The sequence below is a fragment of the Protopterus annectens genome, chromosome 9.part0, assembly GCF_019279795.1.
Source record: "Protopterus annectens isolate FY-2018-M chromosome 9.part0, PAN1.0, whole genome shotgun sequence".
NCBI lineage: Eukaryota > Metazoa > Chordata > Ceratodontiformes > Protopteridae > Protopterus > Protopterus annectens.
This window is the reverse complement of record NC_056743.1, coordinates 1509674184-1509689400: the sequence shown is the minus strand read 5'-3', so window position 1 is coordinate 1509689400 and position 15217 is coordinate 1509674184. Positions and strand designations below refer to the sequence as shown.

Here is a 15217-nt window from a genome sequence, read left to right as displayed (position 1 = left end):
ATTTCACATTTTCGGCCCTAGAACTTGGACTGAAGCTCCACAGTTGGTGGTGTTTCCATATTCATAAAAGATGCACACACCTCCAGACTGGTAACCCAACATAATGCATTAGAGATACTACAGGTGCAGCTCACATTGGGTAAGACAACAATTCAGGTCATAGCCTGCTATTGGTCCCCATCCATGTCCCAAGACTCGCACTCCATGTTCCTAAGCACTCTGGAGAATATTAGGGTCCAACCTAACACTTTCTTACTAGGCGACTTCAAATACCCCTCCATTAACTGGTTAAACTACTCAGGTACCAATACACTTTTTCACTGTTTCCTGGAGTTCATTAATTTCAATGCCCTGGACCAGCTCGTTCTTACCCCCACTAGAGGTAGCAACATCCTTGACCTGGTCATTACTAACATGGGTGAATGTTGCTCTACACCAATAGTCAGCTCCTCCCTGGTTAGATCCAACCACAAACTAATCACCTTGGAAATCCACATCCCCCCCAATCAAAGGTAGCCACCCTGAAAAACTTCTCCAAAGCTAACTTTGAGCTCCTAAAAACAGAGGTGGCTAACTTCACAGCACCCATGCAAATGGAGAATAGTTGTGTGACTGCAGAATCATACACCAGTGCACTGTATGAACATGAACACAAAGGCAGGGATCTCCCCATACCCAATAGAACTAAGATGATCTCCTCCAAAAAAAAGGAAGCCAATCTGGTAGTCCCCTGCCATAAACAAACTCTACAACAGAAGGAGGAAACTGATGCGGAATAAGGTGAAGTCCCAAGACTGGAAAAACTCCCTTATCAGCCTCAACAAAAAATTGAGATCCCACATCAAATCCTCTAAAGCTAGCTATGAAAACAGAATTGCAGCAGATAGTAAAGACAACCACAAGGCCTTCTATAGTAATGTAAAGAATCTCCATGGGAATACCCAGATTTGCTCTGAGCTACTGCACAATGGTACTTCCTATACTGTGCCAATACGTATTTCCAGTATACTGGCCGACAGATTCAGTGCCAACTTTACCCCCCCCAAGGACCAATCACAATACTAGTAGATTGCCAGGCACCCAGTATTACTGCTGCACAGGTTAAAATAGCACTGTCCAAGGCCAAGAATACAGCTTTTATGGGACCTGACAATATCCCTAGTTCTGTTCTATATGAACTACAGAGTGAACTGGCACCTCACCTGTGTGCCCTGTTCAATCACAGCCTCACCTCAGGCTTTGTCCTACCAAATGGCGCACTGCTACAGTCATCCCTCTCCACAAAGGAGGAGTAACTACAGACCCTGGGAACTATTGCCCCATTAGCCTGATGAGTCTGATATGCGAAGCTATGGAACACATCATTATGGACCTAATAAACAAGGATATAGGGAATCTCCAAACTGTGGATCCTGCACAGTTTGATTTTGTGAAGTGTAGATCATGCCTGCTCAACTTGGTCGACTTCTTTGAGTCAGTCACCAGACCTGTGGATGAAGGCAAGGTGGTTCATACAGCCTACCTTGAAATGGCCAAGACTTTTGATACCATTCACCACTCAGGAATCATAGAAAAACTTACTAAGCTTGGCATCATCCCCTATATCACTAGATGGGTTGCAAACTGGCTCACAGATAGAACCCACAGTGTGAAAGTAGCTGACTCCAAGTCACAAGTGGAGTCCCACAGGGTTCAGTCCAGGGCAAAACAAAGGGACTCTGGCTGACAAAGTTCACAGATGATTGCAAGTTGGGAGCTATTATTAACTCCCCAAGTGATGTTGACATCCTACAGAATGGCCTCACTGAGACCAACGACTAGTGTCAGAACCATGGCCCTAAGTTCAGTGCCACAAAATGTGTCGTCATCCCCTTTGGGAAAAACCCGGTTCCCTTGAATTACCACATTGATAGTAGTCCACTGAACACAGAAGGCGTTATAAGAGATCTGGGAACACAGGTTGACAGCAACCTCTCTTTTGATCACCACATTGCCACTGTGGCCAGAAAGTCCTTCTATGTGGCACATCTCATTACTAAGGGTTTTGCATCCAGGAAGAAAGAGGTCATTGTCTCCCTCTACTCTTCCCTCATTAGGCCAATCATCAAGTACAATGCCCTATTTGGCATGTACCTCACTAGACACCTGCAACAACTGGAGAGGCTGCAAAAGTACCCCACAAAGAGGATCCTAGGCCTTAAACACTTGTCCTATATGGACAAACTCAAAAAACTCCAACTATTCTCTGTCTCATATCGCCTACTTTGAGGTGATCTCTGCTTGACTTACAAAGCCATGTCTGAACCAGATCTATTAGAAATGCTACATCTAAAGAAATCCCAGTCCCTCCGCACCACATGCTCCAGAGACCTCAATCTCATTACCACGATTAACAGAAAATGCTGGAGCCACATATTCCTAACCCAGAGACTACCCATGCTATGGAACAGACTTCCCATACATATAAACACAAATATATAAACTGTATGACCAAAAAAGAAAGAGAAAAACCACACTGGAAACAACACACTTAGAAGTTAGCGCTTTCGTTTACTTGAATGTTGTAAACTTCTTCAGACAATCAAAATTCAATTCACAAACCTTAAGTACAATTAAAATAGTGATGTCATCAATTAAATAAACAACCCACCTCATTTTAAAGAAACAATTAACAAGCATAATGAAGTATAGTGTAAAATGCAATAAATAGTACTAGATAGCACAAAAAGTTCCATTCACAGTCGTAAAAAACACACAATGTATGCCTGATGAGAAAAATCTCTCATCTTATTAAGGCTTTTAATTTTAAAATACTTTTGATGGAAATAACATCATTGAGCCCTGGTGGGGTTGCAGCATTCAGTTTTAGTTGCCACCACACTTCTTTCTCCTCTAGTTTTAAACAAATAGGGCCACCCTTACCATTATCTGAAACCTTATCAATTATTAAAAACTGAAATTCATGTCCTGGAAAGCTAAGTGCATGTCTAGCTAGTGCATTGTTAGTATTTTTCCTCCTAATAGCATAACAATGCTCATAAATTCTATTTTTCAAGGATTTATCCATTTTGCCCACATAAAAAGAAGAGCATTGGGAACATAACCCTAAATAAACTACTCCTCTAGTGTTACAATTGAATTTGTCATTGATGTAAATTTTAATTTTACCAACTGTTAATGAACTAGTCACTTTGATGTATTTACACCAAGTGCAGTTCTCACATTTGTACATACCACAGTGTGGTTTATGGCAGTAAGGTTTACTATGTTCTAATATACTTTTCAAATTCATTCCCCTCCGGAAAGTGATCCGGAGGTGTTCGGTGATATATTTGTTGACACTTTTAGTTAGAGCCTCAAGGATGACAACTTTGGATGACGATTTTTTCCAAGAATGTGAAACTCTGAAGAACATGTTTGTGAAACGTGGTTACCCCAACATATTGATTAACAATTTGATTAGGGAAGTTTCAAATAAAAGGACCAGTGGTAGTTTTAAGCCAATCTTAAACATCAGGGAGCTGAACACAATGCTAGAACCAGTCATAGAAAGAACTGATGTATGAACACAGATGGATTTAGGGTACCCACATTTAGACAAATGTCCCCAAATTTATTTGAGGACTGATGGGTCGACTGGTTTGAATTTCACCACTACATTTTCCTCCGATGCTGATTTGCTAAAATCTATTTTTTGTAAAAACTGGTGTTTTTTGTCTGAAGACCAAAGTGTCAACAAATATATCACCGAACACCCCCGGATCACTTTCAAAAGTATTTTAAAACTAAAAGCCTTAATAAGATGAGAGATTTTTCTCATCAGGCATACACTGTGTGTTTTTTACGACTGTGAATGGAATTTTTTGTGCTATCTAGTACTATTTATTGCATTTTACACTATACTTCATTATGCTTGTTAATTGTTTCTTTAAAATGAGGTGGGTTGTTTATTTAATTGATGACATCACTATTTTAATTGTACTTAAGGTTTGTGAATTGAATTTTGATTGTCTGAAGAAGTTTACAACATTCAAGTAAACGAAAGCGCTAACTTCTAAGTGTGTTGTTTCCAGTGTGGTTTTTCTCTTTCTTTTTTGGTCAGACTTCCCATACATGTCAAGCAGAGCACCTCGCTGACCCTCTTCAAGAGAAATCTTGATGAGTGGATGGGAAACAGAAAATTCACCCCAGGGATAACTCCAGTGGTTCTACTCGGCAGAGGCACTGGGAACAAAGGTCAGGTGGCACTATGCCTGGGTAATCCTATGGCTAGGCTTGTAAAGGCCCAAGAGCCATTAGCCTAGTACTCACCTATGAACCTATGAACCTATAAGGCATAGATGTCAGCATGTTAAAGATCAAGGACATTACTCCAATGGGTTAAAGGTTTCATTTGGGGTTCCCCAGGGGTCCACTTCATGCCCAATTTTATTTAATTTTATCTTTTTATTTTTGCCAATTATGAGTACATATTGAGTGATCTAGTGTGTGGATGGTATTAAAATTGGTGCCATACTGACAACAATTTCGGATTATTTAGCATTTAATTCATACATGTCTAATCTTATTGGCTGGTTTAATACATTTGGATTCAGTGTTAGTTTATCTAAAAGTGGAGCAATGTACTTTGCAAATTTCAGGGAAACACAAACCTTTATCTTTGATAATTATGTTTTAGAGAAAGTAAAAGAGTATAAGGATCTTGCTGTTTATATAAGTTGCTAATTAGAAAGAATGCATGTGCTATCAGGCTAGGGCTACATGTGTTGTGGGACTACTCTTAAAACAATTTCACATCTAGATCAGCTGTAGTAATTGTAAAATTAAATACAACATACGTTAAGACTGTAATTTGTTTTTGGTCCTTCCATCATCCTACAGCCTTTCTATCCAATGCCCTACATCTACACCAAGTCTACTAGTTTTCTGTTCCCTCCAGACTTTCCCCAATTCAGCTGGGGCTGGAGGTGGAATTTAAGAGGGTCCTGGGGGCGTTGTTTATCACCATTCTGCCATTTTTTTTTTCATTATGCCCTACCTGATTCTCCCCCTCCCCATGCAGTAACCATTGTGCATTCAAGGGGTGTGTCTTAAATGAGGGTGTGCAGAGTATCTCCCTGCCTCCATGGCAGCTCAGCTATTCCCACCACTCTTACTCTTCTTGAACTATTCCTGTTAATGCAATGTTCCCAGCCTTCACCAGAGATCACTGCAGAGCGCCCACATAACCACACACACATGCTGCTTTGTCAGTAACTTGAGCTGCTAACTGAACTTTGTCCCTCTACACCACTGGTTAAGTGCATACTTGGATATAATTCATTATTTTGTTCTTATTCTAAGGGTGTTCTTTCAATATTGGAAAGTGATCAAAGAAAATTTACTAAAAGAGTTTTGGAATGTAAGAACTTATCAAGAATGTCTTGAAAAACGTGATTTATTCTCTGTAAGTTACTGATTACTAAGTGGTAGGTTGTGTCTAACATACCATGTCCTTAAGAATGAAGATGTATGCCTTATTAAATATTAAGCTTTTGCAGTCAATTAGAACATCATGCACTGGAAATGACACCTTTCATATACCAAAGTGCACCAACTCACTAAGCTCAAAATGTATTAGTCAAAGTATTGTGAGATCCTGAAATAGATTACCTTTAGAGATTAGGCAGAGGGCTTCTACTGAATTATTTAAGAAACCTTTAGATACTTGGCTGGGTAGTAATGTTTATACATTAATTATACAGCTTGTGTTATGATGAAACTATGAATTACAATAAAGAAGTACTTTGTGCCCAGGATTGTGCAAATGTCATTTGTCAAACATTTAGTAATTGTTTGAATTTTGAGATCATAACTAACAGTTATTCGATTTTTGTGTAGCTGTTTTAAGAGTTTATCTCATAATTACAGAAATAAAATACGTGAATGTCTTAGTGTCAAATGCCTGCCCAAGTGTGATGTGGGACGTTGACATTTGCTGAAAGGGATGGGAGTTATTCTGTAAGAGCTAGAAGATAGGAGTGAAGCACAGATACATAAAACTTCTAATAGGAAACATGAGGATAATATGAAAAGTAATTATGGAAGGATTTTGGAAGGTGGTTTGTTTAAAATGAAAGCTCAGTGGAAGGTGATATCCAAGCATTTCAAGGTTGTGGTATAACAATACAATATAGAAAGAGGAGCATGTTACATTTAGAAAGAGGCTAGGGAAGGGATGGGTATCTGAATACTAGATGTGCACATGGAAAAATGTTCAAATAGTTGTTTCGCAGTTTGGCTATAAGTTCATAGATACTTACTAAGCTATTGATTCATTAGGATCTTTGGAAGTCTAACTCTGAATTCCCATTATGGTTTTAGCCCTTTTAATTCAAGTATGAATAACCCAGGGCTGGGCAGAACATTTACATGTTAGCCCTATCCATAAGGGACAGGGTTGTGAAACCTTTGAAGAATTTGTGGTTTCCCATTCATTCATTTAGATTGCATATGACTAGAGTAAGGGAAGTACATCACTTTATCTGGAGAGAAGGCTGAGTCCACAGAAGTGCAATTCCTTGGGATATATATTTATCCCCCACAACATGTTCTGATTATGTTGTAGAAGAGGTTAAGATGTCCGGAATGGGTGTCCATGCCACTACTGGACCTGTGGATGTGCAATAGATCTGAAAGGATAGGTTCTGCTGAGGCATTGTGCATGAGGCAGAGAATACCCTTCAGTAGCCTGTATGATATCAAGAAGATGGTCAAGGCTTTGAGATAGTAATTTTTATGATTTTGGCCCTGGATTTTCTTGGTGAGGAAGTGTTATGGTCATCCAAGTTGTGTTAAATGTTTGGACAGGTACATAAGGAAGGGGACATTATACTTAATGATTGACATAATAAATGCCAAATACAGTGGAATGATCACATCCCTAGACCTAGATGCCTTATTCTTACTACTAAGCTGTGGAATAAAAAAGGACTTTCTTATAAGAGTGAGAACACGGTGATTGAAGGCTAGTTTGTTGTCCACATATGTTCGTTGGTCCCTAACAACAGGGTCAGTTTTCAGGGGTGTGTAGTTGGTGTGATAACAGCATGGGGTATAATGCTTGCTAAAGGAGACTACTTTACATTTTGACCTTTTGTTTTAATCCATTATTATGATACCAGATATTATTTGGGGAAAGCCCTCTTGGAAGATCTTAGTATCCTCTGGGGTACACCACTAGGGACAAGTCTTTTGGAGGAAGTAGAGCTACCTAACTTAATTTCCTGGGTTCTGTTTGTGAACCAGTTTGCTATCAAAGAAGTTATATAGGGATCAACATTTAGTGTAGAGACATTATGAACAATACCTGGGTATGGGATGTGTTGAGCCCCTTTGCAAAGTCTAGATATTTTACTTATCCATTGCTTCAATAGCCTTTGCAAAAAAGTCAACCAGGTTAAGCAGGCAGGATCTGCCCTTGTGAAAACTGCACTGGCTTGGTTCAATAGTTTGTACGTTACCTATATCCTTATTTATTAACTACATAATGAGCTACTCCATAGCCTTACAGGTGAAGGTGGTCAGAATTACGGGTGTTTAATTACCTGGGTCAACTGATGCCTTACCTTTGTGCAGAGGAATAACTATTGCTACCACCATTTGTCTGGGACAAAGACTGTTTGGAGCCTGATATTGAATAGTCTGTTCAGGGGAATTGACATGCCTGTTTCAGGCATGTCAGTAGGCAGCCGAGTATGTTTTATGTCCTTATAGAAGCAGTGCTCTTGGCATTAGAAAGTGTTTTGAGAACTTGTTCTTGGGAGGTTTGGGGAAGGTGTTGATGCAATATGTGATCTGGGGTATTTAGTAGGAGGGGGGCAGTGAAGTTAGAGCTAAATATATCTGCTAGTATATCGGTTATGTCCTCAGGGTCTGCCTTTGTGATATCATTTACTATTAGGTCTGTGAAGTGCTGGATATTGTTTCTGACGTTTGTAGCATGATTATATAAAGAAGGCTTTATGGCTGTCTTTTGCCTGAGTGGCTATTTTTACATCATATCTGTTGTTGGTTGATCTCATCAGGGATTAGCGTTCCTTGTTAACTTTAGCAAGAGTTTTATTGATGCTTTGAGAGTTGCATTTACTATTGCTTGCAATGATTTTTTTCTTGTTGAAGTTGATATTTATTTGTTTATTGACATTTGTTGATCGGGAAAGTCCACTGGGTCAGAGATCCATTTTCAGTGGAGGCCTGGGGAGAAAAGCTCCACAAGAAATACAATGTATGTTTGTGTCTTTCGGCTTTTCCTAGTTAGGGGTGGCCACAGTGGAACTCTGGTCCACTAATGATTGGCAGTTGATTTTTACGTGCCGAGTTGCCAGCCCTGATGCACAACCTTCAACGAAGGTATGCCCATTCACGCATGTCTCCACGCAGAAGACGCTCTAGCTGAGAATCGAACCGGACAGCGTCTTACTGTGAGGCGACAATGCTACTGCAGCACCACCACCGCGGATACACAAGAAATACAATACAGAAGTATAATACAGTGGACATGGGCATTTGCAGAGATCACTAGGCACAGAGGTTAAATATAATGTTTCAAAGAGATGTCCAACACAATACAATACAAAATACAAAATTCAAGAACAGTAGTGCAAAGTTCAAAATACAATACTGAATACAAATTTAGATATAGCAATGCAAGAGTTAAAATCTGTGTTCAGTAAAGAACAGAGTTTTGCAATGGAGAAAGGGAGTGGTGATATGAAGAGTGATACTATTTGGGTTCCACCACAGGGGTTTATTTCTAAATTTGTCATTGTATTTATTTCAGTGGGGGACAGATTCAGTTATACAGCTATTCAATTGTCCATAGAATTTGGTGGTAAAGATTGGTTTCTGTATATACAGTGGAATCATCAGATTGGAGGGGGATGTTGAATTTAGCCAGGTCTTCACTCAGTTTTAATAGATTAGCTTTCGCATAATCTCTGAATACTGAGGTATTTAATGGTGAATGTGACTGATTTATTTTCCAGATTTACTAGGGAGGAATTTACAACTGGTGGGGAACAGAGCTGTCCAGTACTGGCGAGGATGAAGTCCAGAATTTTGTCTTCCATTGTTGTGATGCAGTTGTGAAGAGCTGTGACGAAGTTACAGTAGCATTCCTATAAGATTTGAGAGGAAATGTTTAATTTACCAGCATTGTTAGGCTATTCCCACCAAATGAACCTCATTATTAAAACATTTGCTGATTCAGCAGTAGTTTCACACCAAAAGATCATAGGTTCATAGGTGTATACTAGGCTAATGGCCCTGGAGCCATTACAAGCCTAGCCCATAGGATTACCTTGGCATTGTGCCACCCGACATTAGGTCCCACTGACTCTGTCGAGTAGAGCCATTGGAGTTATTCCTGGGGTGAATTTTCTATTTCCCATTCACTCATCAAGATTTCTCTTAAAGAGGGCCATTGAGGTGCTTTGTTTGACATGTATGGGAAGTCTATTCCATAGCATGTAGAATGAAAACAAATCCACCAACTGGCTAAACTTCTCAAACACAGTTTTATTAAGCGCTTTTTGTCCAGCTAAATCGTTGGACTTCTTCAGATAAAAATTAATTTAAAACCATAGGTTTAAATAAGCCTCTAAAAAGGTCACATGACCTATTTTATATTTAAAGAGACATGAAGATAAGTTAATTACAACCTACTGAAAATGTGCTATAAACTTAAAAAAAAACCTAAATTCTGACACCAAGATGCAAAACTCAAAAAGTTGAATCTTTGAGCAACCATTTGGATGCTGTGACATCTAGTCAGCAGCAGCACCAAGTTACACCACAATCGCAACAACTGAGGCAACCGAGGCAAACAGATACGCCCTTAATGAAGGGGAAACATCTAATGTTGAGCAACAAATTCAGCTTATTGATTTGAACATACCACAGACTTTTGCTAATGCCTGTGCAAGTAACCGGGAAGGTATCGTGGACACTGGTCATAGGTCTGGCTCACAACAGCAATTACAACAACACTGCTCGAGGCTTATGGAGTCACCTATATTAAAAGATTGGCTTAGTTCTCCAGTTGGTCATTTTGTTTCCAGTAGTGCATAAGGAACAGGTAACCCGGCCAGGGGTGATATTTTCCTTGCAGACTTAATACATCAATTTGACCAGAACATGTTGAAGTATAAGAAACTTCGCCTGGAGGTAGAATACTTCCAGGAATGCATTAGGCTTGAAACATTACCAAAAGGGTTGAGGTTGTGGCAATACCCAACCGGACTGATTCCGGATACTGAATTTCACATAGAATTAGTGAAACTTTTTAATCAACAGGGGTTACAATTGCTGCAAGTGATTGTGAAACATTACACTCTGATGACAGAGGAACTTATGGGGACAATTGCAAGATTGGACAATCAAATCAAGGCACATTTGGACTTTGAAAGATACAAATACAATTATAATCGTATCTTTCAAAGTATAGACCAACATTTGGTCAAAATTAGCCAAACAAAAGTCCAAAAATTGGAAAGAGACTGCCTCCAGTATCGTACTGGTGTAGCGTATCCACTCCCATCACCTTCACAAACACGGTTTCACAAACAGCAAACTAACAATCAAGAAACCGGTTTGGGTAATGATGACGTTAACACATCCGCGTCTTCTTCTTCTTCCGCAAGAGGAAATACAAGTGCACTGAGCAATACATCAGGGAACCAAGATGGGGAAAATTTAAGGAGAAGTGATCGTATCAGGGACTGCAATGTGAACTATAACAACAAACACGTAAGCAACCAGCAGCAGATAACGGCCCAGTCTTCAATGCAGGATTTTACCAAGGGGAAGTCACGCAATTATTGCAACAAGTGGAGGAAGAACAACAACAGGAGATAACCGTTGGTGTTTTGTCTGAAAATGACCCGCTTATTATCAAAAACAAAGAAAAAGATATTTCTATCTATAATTATTAATCCTTTGAAGTTTCTGTGGACTTGGTCAAAATACTTGCTGAAGGTTTGTCATTTGTTCCTTAATGTAAAATGGACATTGCTCAGTCAATTTGTGACCTTAAAATGTTTGTAAGAAAGCTAAACTTGCACCATTTATTGGGCACACAAAGTACTAATTTTAACAAATTTAGAGTTTCTAGTTGTTTCAACCCGCCCTTACACAATTTATTAATTTTTGAAAAAATGTGTGAGTTAGATTTTAGGAAACTTAGTAACTTAGATGTGAGATACACACATAACTTGAATAAGGAAGAAAGGGAATTATTTAACCTATTATGTTCTGCCAAAGTCCATGTTATGAAGCCAGATAAAGGGGGTGACTAGTATTTATGGATGTAGATCATTATGACAGGAAAATCCAATGTATTTTGAACTCAGACACATATGTGGAAGCTTCCCTAAATGAATTAAATATTGCCAATCAACGAATTAGAATTTATTTGAATGACTTATTTATAGAAGACAGGATAGACATGCATATATATAATTATTTACAAATATTGTCACCAAAACCCTGTGCATGTTTGGAGTTACTAAGATCCATAAAGATATAAAAGATCCCTCACTTAGGCTGATAGTGGATGGGAGGGCTTCATCCACATATGCTTGTGCGAAATTTGTGGATTCTATTATAAGTATGTCACCATGGAGGAAGTCATTTCCAAGGATTTGTGGTCTTTTTTTAGACAAACTTAACAACTTAGAATATAGAATTGAGTATAATTTTCTTACGATAGATGTCAGGGATCTCTATACTAGTATCCCTCACAATCAGGATATAGAATAGGTTAGTGCAAGAATGTGACAGAAAAGTGCCTCTAAGGAAGAAATTTCCTTAGTGGAAGAGCTGCTGGACATTATATTGACCCACAATTTTATATTTTTCAACAATAATATTATGTCCAAACTAAAGGAGTAGCAATGGGTTCCCATGTGGTTCCAGTTATACAAACTTAGTAATGTTTTGGAAACACATATATTTTAGGTAATCAGGAACTTGGGAACACCATTAAATTTTACACAAGATATTTGGATGACATTTTTATGCTAATTGAAGGAAATAAAGACACAACAGATGATTTAGTACAATGGTTAAATAGTACATCTGATTTCCTGCACTTTAAGCATGTTTTTAACAACCAGTCTATATCTTATTTAGACATGGAATTAAATAAAAAACACAGAATGCAATAAGTTAGAAGCCAGTATTTTTAGAAAATCCACATATTCTAACACCTTTTTGCACTATACTAGTGCACACCCCTTCTATCAGAAGTGCTCAGTAGTAAAGGGTCATTTGGTGTGAGCTGCATGAATGATTACTACTGAGCATGACTTCTTTAATGAATGTCTTAATTTAAAAAAGATGTTTTTATGAAGAGTGAACCCCTTAAAATTTATTAAAGAACTCACAGAAGAAGTTAAATTGAAAAGAAGTAACGGAATTTATAAGCCTATATTAAGACAGGAAAGGGAAATAGAGAATTTTAGAAACAATAAGATGATGAATGTGGTTTCTTCAACACCCACAGGACAACGTAAGAGGGTAAACTTTAAGCTAGCATGTATTTTGACTTTTTCCTTGGACTTTAAGAACATAAAGGAAATTATTATGAAGAACTGGAATTTATTTAAGGAAGACATGACCCTGGCATCTAAATTGGGTGACATTCCGAATTTCGTTTTGAGAAAGGGTTTAAATTTTAAAAGCTTATTAGAAAAAGAGAAAAAGTCCTGTGTAAGAAACATGGGTATGACTCAGTGTGGTAATTGCCCTTATTGTAATATAATGGAGCAAGGAACTATCACCTTCATTAATAGCCTTAAGATAACTAACAAAAATAAATTTAACTGCAATTCTAAAGCAGTAGTGTATCCGGCAAAGTGTCATCTGTCCATCATTTTACATTGGCAAGACAGATCGTAGATTAAGGGATAGAGTATATGAACATTTGTATAGATAGATAAACATAAGGAAGAAAATGCTCTAGCAAGACACACATCCATAATCCTGATCATAAGTTCAAATTTAGAGTGACAGACCAAGTTTGTAATAGCCCCAGGGGTGGACCTTTTTCTTTGTTATTAGAAAAATTGGAACTTATCTGGCAAATAAGACTTAACGCATACACATATCCTGGTCTTAATGACAAATGTTCTATTATGTGCCTATTAAAATTAAAAAGTCTGGATAGATGAACTTGGCACATATATTTTCGTATTTTCCATACATTTTTTATGTATTTATTTTTAAATATATTAATAATAAGTTGTGGTGAGGGGCTTGATATATTATTATTATAAGAGTAACATTTAGATTTGTTTTTTTGAATTTTCTTATTTATAATTATGTCGATAGCATCTTGGTGTCAAAATTTATTTTTTTTTAAGTTTATAACACATTTTCAGTAGGTTATAATTAACTTATCTTCATGTCTCTTTAAATATGAAATAGGTCATGTGACTTTTTTAGATGCTTATTTAAACCTATGGTTTTAAATTAATTTTTATCTGAAGAAGGCCAACGATTTAGTTGGATAAAAAGCACTTAATAAAACTGTGTTCAAGAAATGTAGCCAGTTTGTGGATTTGTTTTCATTCTACAGTCTGTTTTCTAGTGTTTGTGCTATTCCATATCATGGGCAGTCTCTGGGTTATGAACCTGTCCCTCAAGCATGTTATGTTGATTGCGGTAATTGAGGTTGAGGTCTCTTGAGCGTGTGGTGTGGAGGGATTGGGATTTCTTTAAATGTAGCATGTCTAACAGAGCTGGGTCAGTCATGGCTTTGTAAGTCAAGCAGAGATCGCCTCTAAGTAGGTGATATGAGACAGAGAATAGTTGGAGTTTTTTTGAGTCTGTCCATATAGGACAACTGTTTAATGCCTAGGATCATTTTTGTGAGGTACTTTTGCAGCCTCTCCAGTTGTTGCTGTTGTCTAGTGAGGTACATGGCAAATGGGGCATTGTACTCGATGACTGGCCTAATGAGGGAAGAGTAGAGGGAGACAATGACCTCTTTCTTCCTGGATGCAAAACCCTTAGTAATGAGATGTGCCACATAGAAGGTCTTTCTGACCACAGTCGCAATGTGGTGGTCAAAAGAGAGGTTGCTGTCAACCTGTGTTCCCAGATCTCTTATAACACCTTCTGTGTTCAATGGAATACCATTGATGTGGTGATTCATGGGAACCAAGTTTTTCCCAAAGGGGATGATGACACATTTTTTGGCATTGAGCTTAAGGCCATGGTTCTGACACCAGTCGGTCTCAGTGAGGCCTTTCTGCAGGATGTCAATATCACTTGGGGAGTTAATAATAGCTCTCAACTTACAATTGTCTGTGAACTTTGTCAGCTAGAGTCTCTTCATGTTGGCCTGGACTTCAGAGAAGTAGATACCAAACAGGAGAGGACCCATGACTAAACCCTGTGGGACTCCACTCGTGACTGGTCAGCAGTCTGACTTGGAGTCAACTACTTTCACACTGTGGGTTCTGTCTGCAAGCCAGTATGCAACCCACTTAGTAATATAGGGTTAATGCCTAGCTTAGTGAGTTTTTCTATGATTTCTGAGTGGGGAATGGTATCAAAGGCCTTGGCCAGATCAAGGTAAGCTGTATGAACCACCTTGCCTTCATCCACAACTCTGGTGACTGACTCAAAGAAGTCGATCAGGTTGAGCAGGCATGATCTATCCTTCACAAAACAAATCTGTATGGGATCTAGAGTTTGGAGAATACTTATATCCTTGTTTATTAGGTCCATGATGATGCTTTCCATAGCTTTGCATATGAGACTCATCAGGCTGATGGAGCAATAGTTCCCAGGGTCTGTAGCTGCTCCTCCTTTATGGAAAGGGATGACTGTAGCAGTGTGACATTCAGTAGGGACAAAGCCTGAGGTGAAGCTGTGACTGAACAGGCACACAAGTGGTGCCAGTTCACTCTGTAGTTCATCTAGAACACAGCCAGGGATATTGTCAGGTCCCATAGGAATTCTTGGCCTTGGACAGTGCTGTTTTAACTTGTGCAGCAATAATACTAGGTGCCTGGCAATCTACTGGTATTGTGATTGGTCCTTTGGGTGGGTGGGGGGGCAGGGGTAAAGCTGGCAATGAATCTGTCGGCCAGTATATTAGCAATATCTGTTGGCTCTGTATAGGAGGTACCATTGTGCAGTAGCTTAGAGCAAATATGGGTATTACCAT

At 38.6% G+C, this 15217-nt stretch overlaps 1 protein-coding gene across 1 annotated transcript in view; it reads right to left on the bottom strand.

The window, feature by feature from the left end:
* NIBAN3 (niban apoptosis regulator 3) overlaps nt 1-15217 on the bottom strand; it is an 828390-nt gene that overhangs the window by 124960 nt on the left and 688213 nt on the right. The window lies entirely within an intron of this gene.